The 15,979-nt window shown below is 33.0% G+C and overlaps 1 pseudogene; it reads left to right on the top strand.

The window, feature by feature from the left end:
- Window positions 1-641: 641 nt before the first annotated feature.
- Window positions 642-12,213, top strand: LOC108479939 (myosin-1-like; annotated as a pseudogene).
- Window positions 12,214-15,979: the final 3,766 nt, after the last annotated feature.

Raw genomic sequence — 15,979 nt, forward strand, 5'->3', positions numbered from 1 at the left:
TTGCTATTTTATTGCTTGCTTGGTTCGGCTTAGATTTCGCATATATATATATATATATATATTATACATATATTCTCATGCCAATGCTTGTCTGTTTCCTGAGAAAACTGAGAAACTGAAGAAAAGTTTTGAATTTATGACAATTCTTTGCTGCTACTATGAGTAGTTTTAATTATTTATTTCCTTATTATTCACATTATTTTTTTAAGTAGCCAAATGGTAAGGTCCGTTTATGAAGAAAAAATATGAAATTAAATGAAGCTTGAAGGTTTGATTTAAGATTTTAAAGAATTTCTTAAGTTAATATTAGATTGGTGATTTGAAATTGCTCAAAGTTTATAGGAAGCTGTCGTGTAACGTATAGTAAATTCTAGCTGTGATAGTAAACCGTTAACCGCCTTTATGCTTTGAGCTTGTTAATGGCGACCGAGGATGAAGAGCACTGGGGTCTGTATCTTAAACAATGGTCCCCGCCATTTGCATTGCCTGGATAAGTCTTCAAGTGGGGCCTTTTGTTAAAGCTGGATGAAACTTTTGGTGAAATCTGAAACAAAGTGTACCTTTTGATCTCACCCTTTTATATGATTACATTGTCTTAAAGCTCAAATCTCAGGGTTGATGATTGTGAAACACTTAGGAGAAAATGTCTAAGAAAACTGGGGTTCCTCCTTCCCACCGGTTTACTAAATCTTTGCCGGTTGATTTTAGGTTCATGGGTTCTCTGACTCCCAATCCCATCAGATTTGCTGATGTAAATTCTGGAAATAATGGCATAGCCAGCTTGAGTGCCCCTGAAAATGGTGATTCGGGGGCAAAGGTTGTTGAGAGAGTTGAAAATGGTGTTGCTGATGCTGATCAGGCACATGAGGATTCACCATATAATGGGAACACTTTGGTCGTTGAGGACAGGCCTTCTGTGGCTGATGAGGACTTGGTCTCTGCAGCTGCACCATTGCCTTCAGTGTCAAAATCTAACATTGAGCACAGGTGGAGTGACATAACTTCCTACACTACAAAAAAGGTAATTTGTTGCTCTTGGTTTGATAATAGGTTAGCTCTAGTCTTTGTCATGTTAATGGTAAACCTCTTGTTCAACTACTGAATTACGTAATCTTGATATTTCAGAAGGTTCAGTCTTGGTTTCAACTTCCAAATGGGAATTGGGAGCTGGCAAGGATAGTGAAAACTGCAGGGAGTGAGTCTGTTATTTCTCTTCCTGATGGGAAAGTAAGGAATATAAGAAATCTTGAAGTATAAGTTCTTGCATTAAGTAGACATTTGATTCATTTACTTGCATTCCAATTGTAGGTTTTAAATGTAAATTCTGATAGTTTGATACCTGCAAATCCTGATATCCTTGATGGCGTGGATGATCTCATGCAACTTAGTTATTTAAATGAGCCATCAGTCTTGTTTGATCTCCAATATAGATACAGTCGAGATATGATATATGTAAGAGCTCATACTTATTTCTATTAATTTTGAACCAGCACTGAAGTTTGGTGTTCACTAATGCTGTTATTGTTATAATCATATTCATTTTAGACGAAGGCAGGACCAGTTTTGGTTGCTATCAATCCTTTTAAAAAGGTTTCTTTATATGGAAATAACTATATTGAAGCATACAAGAATAAATCCATTGAGAGCCCACATGTCTATGCAATTGCAGACACAGCTATCCGAGAAATGACACAAGGTACTTTCAATTTCTTGAAGTTGTTATATTGGTTTTTATTCTTATTAATTTTGATATTATAATAATTTGCGGTTGTAATATGTTTTTTTCTTTTTTCTTTTATGCAGATGAAGTAAATCAGTCTATCATCATAAGGTTGCTATTTGTTCGCTTTCCTTTTCTGAGTGTATTTTTACATGGATTCTACTTTTATTGAGTTAGGATGCACAACAATGAAGATGAAAAGGGGGGAGGGGGGTAGAGTTTTTGAAGGATGACCTCTAACTTAGTGCCTATTTGTAGGATGTCTAAGATTGTTCCTAAATTCGTAAAGTATATTTTTTACAGTTTCATTTAACCAATTCCATGTTAATTTTGGGTGGTTCCTCTTTTTTTTCTTTAGTAAGTTTTCTAGGAGATTCTCTTTATTTGTCCTACTTTCAGTAGTCCTCTTTATCTTTGAGTAAACACTTCTCTGCATGTTTTTTAAACTGGACCAGTGGTCGAACCGGTCAGACCACTGGTTCGCCGGTCCAATGGGTCTGACCGGTTCAACCGGTCCATTTAAAAATTATTAAAAATTCAAAAAAATAATTATAAATTAAAAAATCTGGTTCCCGGGTCAACCGGCTCAAAGCCCCTTTCTCTGACTAGCATCATTGGTTCGAACATCATTGGTTTTCTGTGGATGTGTAATATTTTATTCTCTGACTAGCATCCATATGTTGACTTTTGAGTAGTTGTGGTGGTGCTGCTTTGATGCAGTTCGGAAAATAAGTGGTGTGGAATGTAGTCTTAAAATTCAACACTTCATATTACATTTGTAATAATTTGTATCATGAAATATCTGATTATTAGCAATGGAGCGCATCTTGGGGATTTATAACAGCTGGTTTTGTTTTCATCCCATGTGTCTATGCGTGTAATGGTTGTTCTGATTTGCATTTTCTAGTGGTGAGAGTGGAGCAGGGAAAACTGAGACTGCGAAGATAGCAATGCAATATTTGGCAGCTCTTGGTGGTGGTAGTGGAATAGAGTATGAAATATTGAAGACCAATCCTATCTTAGAAGCATTTGGTAATGCAAAAACATTAAGAAATGACAACTCAAGCCGCTTTGTAAGTCTCCTGCCTCTCAAAAACTTTTTCCTTGATGAGATGGCATTCTAAGAAGAATAATTTGGGTGTATATTTCTCAGGGAAAGTTGATTGAAATCCATTTTAGTGAAACTGGAAAAATATCCGGGGCCAAGATTCAAACTTGTAAGCTCATTTTTGCTACTGATGTCCTGTATTGAAATTCATTTCTTTGAGCATATTTAATTTTCCTTCTTAAAATTTGTAACTAACATCAAGTTTGAATATGTTTTCTCCTCCAAATGGGCAGTTTTAATAGAGAAGGTAGTTCTTATAACACCTTTTTTCATTGTTTTGTGCCATTTGGTCTATTATTTTACTACGTATGAGTTGATAATTTAATCTATTATATGAACAGTCTAGAGTGGTCCAATGTGCGGAGGGAGAAAGGTCTTACCATATTTTTTATCAGCTTTGTGCTGGTGCTCCTCGTACCCTCCGAGGTATATTTTCTCTTTGGTCTAATATGCTTTGTTTCAATAACATCTAGGGATACAAGTGTGTTCTTTTTTGCTAGGTTGCATATTCTTCTCATCTTTGAGCTTATGAGTATTTTTTTTCTATCAATAGCAAATGTTTTCCACAATGAATGCCTCAATACATATTTTGAGTTTAACTCTCCTAAATATGGTAGTAGGAAAGTATACATGAGATGAATAGCTTACTCTGTTTCCTTCCCTTTTATGCTGTTAATTTCTTGGAATAATCTCCTAATTATGTTATTCTAAAGAATCGTGTTCAACTTTTTGCAATATTCAATTATGCCTTTTGCCTTTGCTCATTCATTTTGGGCCTACAGAGAAGCTAAATTTGAAGGATGTGAATGAGTATAAATATTTGAATCAGAGTAATTGCTATGCTATTACTGGGGTGGATGATGCTGAACAATTTCACATTGTTAAGGTACTTACTTGTTTCTCATTAATTATATCTCTTCCATTCATAGTCATTTGCCACAATAAATGGTATATACTGTTTTATGGTCTAATTTCAGGAAGCTTTGGATATTGTCCATGTTAGTGAAGAAGACCAAGAGAGTGTCTTTGCAATGCTTGCTGCAGTACTATGGCTGGGAAATATCTCATTCAACATGATTGATAATGAAAACCATGTTGAAGCTGTGGCAGATGAAAGTAAGAAATTTCCAAAAACCACTTTGAAAAGATTCTTACTAATTGGATTACCCTCATGCTTTTCTGTTCTATTATTGTTGTTGTTTTATACCTTGTGACCCTTCATAGATGTTAGAAAACTCTTCCATATAGCTTTTCCCGTATCCTTCCCCTTCAAATTCCTCCTCTTAGAAAGGGAAAAAGTGAAATGGAGGCTCAAGATAAATTCAAATTAAACACCATTAAGTGGTCTTACCCTGATATGAATCTTTGGGGAACCACACCCCAAAAGCTAGCTATTGAGGTTGGAGAGCCTAGGTGCATATAAACCCCACTAGGAAATTCCATACTTTCTATGTGAGGTCCACGTCCCATACCTTGCAATTGTGCACATAATGGTCCACCACGCTCTGCAGTCCCAAATCCCATGCGGGCTGGGTTTGTGTTAGCTTAATCTAGCCCTGGGCAAACACTGCAATACTGACATCACCACCCACGTTGCACGATTGCAACTGAGAGAGATGGTGACTGGCTTTGATACCAATTGATATTGACTTGGAGAAAGAAACCCCAAAAGCCAGCAATAGAGGTTGGAGAGCCTAAGTCCATTAAACGCCACTAGGAATCCCATACTTCCAAGTCCCATACCTTTTGCAATTGTGCACATAACATTCCCTCATCGGTTAAGTTTAGAATTTTCTGTGGCCTTACACTTAAGTTATATATCTATACTTATTGCCAATTAATTTTAGGTTGGATGCCTAGAAAATGGTATTAAAGGCTAGTTTGTTTGTTAGACCCGTTTGTTGTTTTAGTGATTTTACTGGCAGATTTTTTATGGGTGAGAATTCTTTGTGCCAGAGCCAAGTTTCCATTATACTAGGTCTTCTTGTTTTTTAGTTTTTACTTATTTTCCTTTGTATTAGGCAGTTGCACTCTTCTTTCTTTTTAATGGTGCTGATATGCCTTCTAAAATTTCTTCGTTGGCATGATATGTAACTTGTTTTGCTTGAAAAGGGTCTTCTAATACTATTTTACTTCTGCTGCTTTGCTTGAGCTTATCTGATCTCTGAAGACTATAATATTACTTCAGGTCTAATCAATGTAGCTCAGTTGATTGGATGTGAAGCTGTGGACCTGAATCTGGCTTTATCTACTCGCAAAATGAGAGTTGGTCATGATAATATTATCCAAAAACTAACACTATCCCAGGTAAGAATCTTTCATTGCACAAATATTGTACTGTCTAGTTGGTCTTTAAAAGTGTAAGTGTGGTATCTAGGTTTAAGGTAGAGCATGTAAAAGATGGTTTCTTTTGATAAAAAATTTTCTATGTGGAAACTTTGATTAACATTCCTGGGACTTATTTTTCTCCCTCATGGCTTTCCTGCGTCATGTTTGAAGGTTTGCCCGTTTACTGAAGCTGGCTGGAAGAAGGCTTGGGTTGCTTTGATCTCAATATTGTTCTAGTTCTATGCTACCTGATATCCGTATCTCTCCTCTTAACCTGGAGGAAATCTCTAAGATTCCATGATTATGGAAATATGTATATGACTGCTCTGCCATGTTTCGAATAATGAAATTAGAGAACTAAATATGAAAGTATTTGATGATATAACATTTTTGGGTTCACATGACTGAAGATTTGATGATACAACATCTTCGGGTTCATGTGACTGCTGCAGCGTTGTCTATTCTTATCTAAATGAAAATGGGATTTATAATTGCAAGGTTTTGCTCTCTTTCGTTCAAATGGGATGTATTAAATTATCTTATTATTATGTTTTGCTGTGTGTTTCATGCATGACACTTCAGCTTCACTAAATCTCTAAGCTGCCTACTCTGACTGACTCCTATAGTCTAACCTGTTACCGTTGGAAGCATTTTTCTTGATATTCTCATTTTAAGACTTTCTGACATAATAAATATACTCTTTTCATTTTTCAGGCGATCGACACAAGAGATGCGTTGGCAAAATCAATTTATGCATGTTTGTTTGAGTGGCTGGTAGAACAAATTAACAAATCGCTTGCTGTTAGCAAGAGGCGAACTGGCAGATCCATCAGCATTCTTGATATTTATGGCTTTGAATCATTTGGTGTACGTTTCGCTTATGCCGCACTTGTGTGTGTGTGTGGCTCCCTGTGTGTCCAAATTCACATTTGACATTTTTATTTTATTCCTCCCTCCCTGTGTGTGTGGCCCTAATTCACATTTGACATTTTTTTGTGTTATTCATTCAACATCATTTGTTTATACAGAGGAATAGTTTTGAGCAGTTCTGCATTAATTATGCAAATGAGAGATTGCAGCAGCACTTTAATCGTCATTTATTCAAGTTGGAGCAGGAGGTACCTTCTTTCTGCTTCATATGATTGGATTAAGAGTTTGATTGATTTGAATTGTCATGGCATTTATAGAATCTGACTGAAACTTGATAGATTTCTTTTATCTTTCTGAGTTGGTATGTCTTATACTGGGTTAATAATGTCCAGTGGCAGCTTGAAAGTTTTATGAATTTGTATAATGGAAAATATCTATTCACTTTCTTTGGCTGGGGAGAGTTAGCATAGTGATGAATCATTGAGTTTTCAAGATAATTATTGATGATTGAAGTTATGCAGTTGAAGTGAGGGCATGTAAAAACTTTCTCCATCATGAGCTAATGACGAATGCTGAAAGATAAACTTGCTCAAGAAAAGTTTTAACTCTTGAATTAATCTTTTTATAAAAGATAATAATACATTGATTTGCTTTTTCTTTGGTCAGTTAGTGTTGGTTGAGAAGTAGTTTGATTTAATCCAAAGAAGACCTGTGAATTTCACAATGATTTTTAATCCTTTTTCTCCCTTTTAGGAATACATCCAAGATGGCATTGACTGGGCAAAGGTTGATTTTGATGACAACCAAGATTGTCTTAATCTTTTTGAAAAGGTAAGGAGTTCTTTTTTAATGCTTCAGCTTAACGGTATGCTTTCCATGTATGTGCTTGGTGTAGGGAACATACTTTCAAGCAAATGTTGTTATTTGAGGGTCCCACAAAAGCATGCCTGCTTTGGTGTCATTTTGATCTTGCTATTCTTCATGTCTCATAACCTCTTCAGTTTGGTTGTATAAAAAGGGAAAAACTTAGCTTATAATTTTGAAATGAAAAAGTAGCTTTCATGGTATGTTTCCTGCACTCCTGTTATTTGGTTCAACAAAAGTTGCTTGTGTCCTATACAAGATTTGCTAATTTTCATATTACATGGTACTAAAGCAAAGAATGTACATAAATATATTGTATATTCTACATTTCTAGTATGAAAAGCATGTATATTTCTTTCCCCGTCTTTTCATTGAGTTGAAGGTAGAAATTGTGGGAATGACAACAATAGTTGATCTGAAATTTTGATGCTCGCCTCTATTGTTTTTATCTTTTATTCTTTGCAGCATCTATTTATGAACTATGCTTCTTCAAATCTTAATCTTTTTTAAAAGTTATATGCAGAAACCTTTGGGATTATTGTCTCTGTTAGATGAGGAATCCACTTTTCCAAATGGCACTGACATCACGTTTGCCAACAAGCTCAAGCAGCATCTGAATTCTAATCCTTGTTTTAGGGGAGAGCGAGAAAAAGCTTTTACTGTCTCTCATTTTGCAGGAGAGGTATTTACCTTTCTAATTCATTGGTTGTTAATTCTAGTGTTCCTCTTTTTGTGTTTCAAAGGGGCTTGCATCTAGTTTCTCCTTCTCCTTTTCCTCTTTGTATAAATATTGGTGGTGGAAGAAAGATGTGTCACTTGCGGTTTTTATTTATTCTTTCTATGTGACCATTTGACATTTCTTCCTGGTCCCCAACTCAGGTTACATATGACACAACTGGATTTCTTGAGAAGAACAGAGACTTGCTACACCTGGATTCAATTCAACTTCTGTCCTTGTGTTCGTGCCACCTTCCTCAGATATTTGCATCAAATATGCTCAACCAATCTGAAAAGGCTGTAGTTGGTCCTTTACATAAAGCTGGTGGTGCAGATTCCCAGAAGCTAAGTGTTGCAACAAAATTTAAGGTTAATTCCTTTCCAAATTTCAAGTGCACCCTTGGTTCAGAATGTATATCTATCATATAATTAATAAGCATGAATATGTGAAAGAAGCTTCTATGAAATTACAAGCACAAGTATTACATGTTAAAATTTGTATCTTCTCATTCTTTCTATTTAATAAAGGAAACAGAGAGTTTTGATTTTCTTATTTGTATTACAATTCAACACTTTTTCTTGGCATTTATGAAACTCTTTAGCTTTTAGCAGAATTTGTTACTGATCAATTTGGGATGGGTGGTCCATCTCCAATGTAACTGGATCCGATTGATCCGGTCTATATTTAGATCGTTACCACATTTTAATGTGCAGCATTTACAACCTTTTCAATTAAAATAAATCTCTTATTTTTCTCATTCATGGAAATGACTAGTTTCATTGCTTATTGGCTGATCTTCTTTTGCTTTTGATGACTGTTTAATTATTTGTATGAGGTCCACCTGCTGTGTAGAGTGAAGAAAGTTATGCATGTTTTTAAAAATAATCAATAGTGGTTGGTTTGGTTTGGTTTGATTTGATTTGCCATGAAACCATTGTGCATCCATGGACAATCCCAGTGATTAGTGAAGTATTTAAGATTCAATACATGTGGAGGTTGTCATCCTAGTAGGTTAGCACTATTTCTCATGTTGTGTCCTTTGATATTATTTATGTGAACTTAATATAGTCTCTGTTGAATTATTGATTCAACTTTTTTATGTGCTTGGCTTTCTTGTAAAAGTAGTTCAGCCTTTTTGTGAATATGGAATATGGTTGGAGTATGAAAGAGACTAGATTTCTGTTTAATATAAACTCTGCTACTTTTTGAATGGTACTCTTTTGGATATCATAGTTACATTTTTTCCCCTATAACTCAGAGTCAACTCTTCCAACTAATGCAACGTCTAGAGAGCACTACTCCACATTTCATACGGTGTATAAAGCCTAATAACTTACAGTCTCCTGGATCATATGAGCAAGGACTTGTTTTGCAGCAACTGAGATGTTGTGGGGTCCTAGAGGTGGTTCGTATATCACGGTCTGGCTTTCCCAGCAGAATGTCTCACCAAAAGTTTGCAAGAAGGTAACGAAGAGGAAATTATTTTCTGTTTGTTGAAGTGAGATGCATTTACCTTCTCTTTTTTTTCTTCTTGTTTTGACTTTTAAGAGTTCGTCCATAACTGTTCAGGATTGATTCATTTTCACTTTTTCTTTGGGTTTTTAGCTGTTAATGTTTGTTTTGTACCTTTCCTCAGGTATGGTTTTCTTCTATTGGAAAATGTTGCCTCCCAAGATCCACTTAGCGTTTCAGTTGCAATTCTTCATCAGTTCAACATTTTGCCAGAGATGTACCAAGTTGGCTACACAAAATTGTTTTTCCGTACTGGGCAGGTCAGTAAAAGGATCATGATGGGTTCATCTTGTGTGGTTTACCCACTTTTTGCTCCCCCTCTTTTATGGGGCTCTTTTTAGGAAAAGGGGGAGTGGGCTTTGTGTTTTTAGACTTCCTTGGCTGCTGAATAACGCTGAGCCAGTTAAATAGAATGCATATTTTGATTATGCACAATAAAGTTTAAGTAGTTACCCTTTGAGCATGAGTCCTTTGTTGAAACTATTTATGTAAAAAAAGATTATCATAAGCATACTTTCATTTTGGCATTGTCTATACAAAAATAGAACAAAATAATATGGATTTTTTAAATAGATAAATACATTCTCTTTATAATGCTGATATTTTTATTTGACTCGAGTCAAACTCAATCCCAATGCCTTGGTGCTGTAACTCTTCGCCTCAAAAGTCTTGAAAGCCAGGTGAATTTTGAAAACATTGATGTCAATGCTTGTAACTCAAAATAGAAATGCTTAAGAATGTCTATCTACTTCGTAACCTTGAGTTTAATTGATATTACAAGGATATTCTGAGCAGATTGAGGTTCTATCTCTTGATTGTCACAATTGTAAAATATCCTGCAGTATGTTTTATTGTGTTTTCTTGATAAACTCATATAAGATTAATAATTGATGCAGATTGGGATTCTCGAGGATACAAGGAATCATACTCTTCATGGCATTTTACGTGTTCAAAGCTGCTTCAGAGGGCATCAAGCTTGGCGCCACTTCAAGGAGCTTCAAAGAGGGATTGCTACCTTGCAGTCATGTATTCACATTTTCTGATTTTTATTGCTTTTAAGTTATATTATACAAAATAAGAAACTGTCAAGACGTGATTTTTTTATTTCTCTCACTACAGTTGTCAGAGGAGAGAAAGCCAGGCAAGAATATGCAGTCTTACTGCAGAGGCATAGAGCTGCTGTTGTTATACAAAAGTGGATTAAAGGCAGGAATGCGAAGAAAACATTCAAGAAAATTAACGATGCATCAATTGTGATACAATCAGGTTATTTTCTCACCTTGAATTTAAAGTACAAACATACAAAGCAATGTAATGCCTCTTTTTGTTTCCTGGCTGCCATGGTATGGCCAGTTTGCGGATAGAGATGTTTCTCTGTTTTAACCATGAGTTTATGTGAAAGATTTTCAAATACATCCAAGTGCATTTCTTATGTAATTTCCAGGAAATTTAAAAAGGATGGCTGGCAAGCATTTAATATTTATGAAATTGATGGCCCTCCATAGGAGAATTTTGATAAATTAGGTTTTGGCTGCCAAGACTAGAAAGATATATATGTCAACACAGGTTTAAGTTGGACATTTTCTTCTATTAAGTCGGTGTCTGAAAATCATTGTCACTTAAAATTTCACTATTATGCCTTCTCTATGCTGTAGTTATTCGTGGCTGGTTGGTCAGAAGATGCTCTCAAGATATAGGACTACTCAAACCTGGGGGCTCTAAGGTACATCGACCAACATATTGTGTTTAACTCAAATTTTACTTTGTTTTGAGTTTTCATGTGATTCATTATTACTAAGATTTATCAAATACCTTCGTACTTTATCTGGGGAATGATGCTAAATTTTCTTTTGTAACAATGCATCTTTGATCCATATATTTTTTTTGAAGATGGTTCTCCATATTTTATTACTGAAGCTTTGGGATATTATTATATTAAATACCAACACTTTTGAAAATTGGCCTTGACTCTCGCAAATCCTCCTGTCTTCTTTGGTCTCGTTGCATTTTTCTCTACTTTTCTTAGTTCAATATAGACTTGTTCGATGGTCACACTGCTTGGAAAATGTGTCTTGTATTGCAAAAGAACATAAAAAACTGTTTCTGAAACTGTTTGGGGATCAGTGTGTTCTGTGATCGCTTTTTGGTTTTTGAATCTTTCTTTTGACTGTTATACAGACTAATTTTTTAGTATTCTTCTTACTGGTGGTATTTGCACTTGGCACCTTAAGTAATAATAGATTTTGATGCAGGAAAATGAATCAGATGAGGTGCTGGTCAAGTCATCATTTCTCTCTGAAGTACAGCGCCGAGTTCTCAAAGCCGAGGCTGTTCTGAGGGAGAAGGAAGAGGAAAACGATATCCTCCATCAACGACTCCAACAATACGAAAGCCGTTGGTCTGAGTATGAGGTAAAAATGAAGTCCATGGAAGAAGTATGGCAGAAACAAATGAGGTCCCTACAATCCAGTCTCTCAATAGCAAAGAAGAGCCTAGCAGTTGACGAGTTGGAGAGAAATTCAGATGCATCAGTTAATACAAGTGATGAAAGAGAATATTGCTGGGATACTGGAAGCAACCATAAGGGTCCAGAGAGCAACGGGTTGAGACCAATGAGTGCAGGTTTGAGTGTTATAAGTCGGCTGGCAGAGGAGTTCGAGCAGAGGAGTCAAGTTTTCGGTGATGATGCCAAGTTCTTAGTGGAAGTAAAATCAGGGCAGGTTGAAGCAAGCCTGAATCCGGATCGTGAACTTAGAAGATTGAAGCAGATGTTTGAAACATGGAAGAAGGATTATGCAGTAAGGCTACGAGAAACAAAAGTGGTGTTAAGTAAACTTGGAAATGAAGAAGGTGCACTTGACAGGGTGAAAAAGAAGTGGTGGGGCAGGAGGAACAGCACGAGGGATACTTGAACAAAATATATGTTATAATATGTTTGATGTGTTGCTGTTCGCTGCATGTTGTAGGTAAGGAATTATTATTGCTATGTTATTTGAATTGAACTCCAAAGTGTTGGATGCAAAAATATGTCCCACATAGGGACGAGTTTTGTTATTCTAAATCATAGTGCATACATACCCAAAGTTTAAAATATGTATATCATCATCATCATCATCATCATCATCATCATTATTATGTCCACGTACCTAATTATTTTGCAAATATCTATGTACTAAAAAATTGAGTACTATTTTTTTATGCTTAAAAACATTGTCTGTTATTACCAAAAAGATAAAAGATGTAGAGGGACCAATGAGCTGGTTTTTGTTTTTTGGGTAAATGTACATATGTGAAGTGTTTTATTATAGAGATTGAATTAAATTAATTCATTTATTATTAAATGTATTAATTTAATTCATGTGTTAATAAAATTAATTAAATTAGAAGAAAATTAACATTTATTATTTAAAAATAAATGAAAGTTATCTTTTATTTAAATTCAACTTTAAACTAAATATTTCATTTACAAAATTATAAAAAGTTTTCAGAATATAATTTTATTAAATGATAAATGATATTTTTAAATAGTAAATATTAACTAGGTTGAAAATCAGCTTTATTGAATTCTTTTTAATAGAATATAGATTAAATTAAGTCATTTAACAATAAATAATTTAATTTGGTTGGATCTCTATAATAAAAATATGTGTCAGGTATTTTCACATTCTTTTCACAAGGCAGGCAGATCCTTTTATTATAACAAGATACTCTAACCGTATAAATTTTTAAATTAAATAATTTATTTTTATAAGAAATAGAGGTAGAGGCAGTTTAAAAGAAAAATAATAAATAGGTGTTGCGGTTCATCCAATTGATCTGTCTTTAGTAATTTAATTATATTTTTGATTCAATTTTAATCAACTACTAGTTTTAGTCCCGGATATGTTAATTAATATTTAAATCTAAAATACAGATAAAATCAAATTCAAGTAATAAAATACATGTAACAGCAAATATAATTTTAATATATATAATTTTTATTCTGAAAATAAAGTTGGAAAATAGAATCTCAATCATTACAAATAATTCTTAAGAAGATATTAAAGTGTGATTTTATAAATAAATAAATAAAAATCAAGTAAACACATAAAAAGATTAAAAAACCTAAATGATATTCTAAATGTTGGAAAACCTACACATATAATTAAAGTTATCGAGGTTCAACCATTTGTTTGTAACAATGAATAAAAATAAATTAGTTAAAAGTTTTAAAATGGAAATTTAATTTTTTATTGTAAAAAGTACTCATAAATAAAAATTTCAGTACTTTCAATATAAAATTAATAATAAAATTTATTTAAAATCATTCATATGTTTTTATATCCTTAATTATTATAATAACTAGAATTTTTGCTCACTTTCGGTGGGTTCAATTTTTAATTTTATTTATTTATTAAATGTTTATTACAATAAAAAATAGTTTAGTAAAGTAGAGATTAATAATAAAATTTTACCGTTATTTTATAGGGAAAAAAAAGGACGTGTGATGACAAAATTGCTTGGGACCTCTTCTTTGTATAAATAATTAATGAAATTATAAGGTACAAAATTATGTAAAAAATAAAGTACGGACATTAAATCTTAAATTTGAGCGTAGTATAGGGACTAAAATTAAATTTTAACTATTTCGTAATATAAATAAAAGGGTAATCTATAAAAATAGTTACTTTTGTTTGCCTCAGTTACATTTTAGTCACTTATATTTTAGTCACTTATGTTTAAAATGTTACGTTTTAGTCACTTATGTTATTATTTTGTTACGAAGTGATCACTCTACCGTTAAGTTCTGTTGTCTCTCTAACGGTAATCGTACGTGGCAGTTCAACTAGATTTTAGGTGCCAACTTAAATTTCTAAATGGGATGAAAATAAATTTTTAATTAAAAAAATTTAATTAATTAAAATTTTCAAACGTAAACCTTAACTAAAAAAACTGTTGATCTCTTCTTTTTAATTTTTCTTCTGTCTCTTATTTTTTTCAATGGTTTTTTTTTCATTTGACTGAAAAAATTATTATTAAGATCAAAATAGTTGAAATCAGCAATAAGAAAGAATAATCTGGAATACCCACAAAGAGATTGTGAACATACAAGTTGATTCAGATCAGAAAAAATTTGATTGAGAAACTAATTATTCAAGAACTGTGAAAGAACTAGAAAATATAATAATTAGGAATAAGAATAGTGAAAGTAACAGCCCTTTTCTGAAAATCTTAAAATTAGCTTGAATGAAACACGCTTCTGGTTCCATTTTATGGAATGTCTATTGACGCAAAATAAAATACATGTTTACAAATAATTTCAAAAAGTAGAAGAAAATATCAAGAATTTTAATTTAGGGTTTTCATTAAACAATAAAAAATCTAATCTTTTGTTTTTCAGTACTGAATAAAAGAGATAGAGGAATATATAGAAGACATACCTGAACCTTCCATTAAATCCATCTTTATGAAGCAGTCAGTTTGATTTCGACTATTTTGATCTTAATAATAGTTTTTCCAGTCAAATGAGAAAAAAAAAACTCATTGAACAATTTTTTAAGTTAAGGTTTAGGTTTAAAAATTTTAAATTAATTAACTTTTTTAATTAAAAATCTATTTTTCTCCCATTTAGAAATCCAAGTTGGTACTTAAAATCTAGTTGGACTGCCACGTAGGATTACCGTTAGAGAGATAACGAAACTTAATGGTAGAGTGATCACTTCGTAACAAAATAATAACATAAGTGACTAAAACGTAACATTTCAAATATAAGTGACTAAAATGTAACCTGAGATAAACAAAAGTAACTATTTTTGTAGGTTACCTTAAATAAAATAAAGAGATCAAAATTAAAATTTAACTATAATGAAAAAAAATAAAAGAAAAGCCTTAGACATGTGTTAAAGAACACATTCCTTTGAATCCAACATCTGATATATTGGTCAAGGGTAGAGCCGCCCGGCCCGAAGGCCCGCCCGAAAAATGGGAGGGTTTGGGTAAAAATATAGGTCCGAAAAATGGGCTTGGACAAAAATGACGCTGTTTAGAAAATGGGCCGCCTCGGTAAGATTTTTTGGTCGGGGCCCAAATGCCCCTACCGATTTTAATGTTAAATTATTTTTTAAAAAATTATTTTTAATTTTAAGTAACTTTAGTATTTTACTTTACTCTTTTTGTTGTTTTTAATGTTATTTTAATATTGTAAAACTTTTGTTATTAATATAATTTAGTTCTTAATTTAATTTTAATTTGTTTCAATTTTTCAATTTTAATATAATTACTTTTTATTTTATTTTTAATTTATGTATTATTTTAAGAATTATTTTAGTCTTATTTTTATTTGTTTTTGTTTTAATATTTGTTTTATGTTTTAAATGTATTTAATTTATTATATTTTAAAGTTTTTATTTAATAAAAAGGATTTTTTTTAAATATGGCGGGCCGGGCCGGGCAGAGCTTGGGCCTACCATTTTTTCCTGAGCCGGGCTTGGACAAATTTTTAGGCCCATATTGAACCCGGCCCGTCCCATCCCAAACCCGGCCCATGCACACCTCTAGTCAAGGGGGTGTTCATCAAATTCCTAAGGTCGTAGGATTGATCTTTAGGTCTTGTTTATGTGATAATTTAAATGAGTGCATATGTGGATGTGATTCTATTATATAAAAAAATATTTTTATTTTATTTATATGGATTAAGGAAACTTTTATTAATATTTTATATAAATTTAACATTTTCCCACTGTTTTAAGTTCATGCTCATAATTACTAAATTTTCCTATTTCTTTACCATGTAATATTACATTCAATTATATTAAACTAGTGTTTTTATTCATTTGATGCACGTGATTATTATATTTAACAATTAAAAATTATTATCGAT

Source organism: Gossypium arboreum, chromosome 12, assembly GCF_025698485.1.
Source record: "Gossypium arboreum isolate Shixiya-1 chromosome 12, ASM2569848v2, whole genome shotgun sequence".
Classification (NCBI taxonomy): domain Eukaryota; kingdom Viridiplantae; phylum Streptophyta; class Magnoliopsida; order Malvales; family Malvaceae; genus Gossypium; species Gossypium arboreum.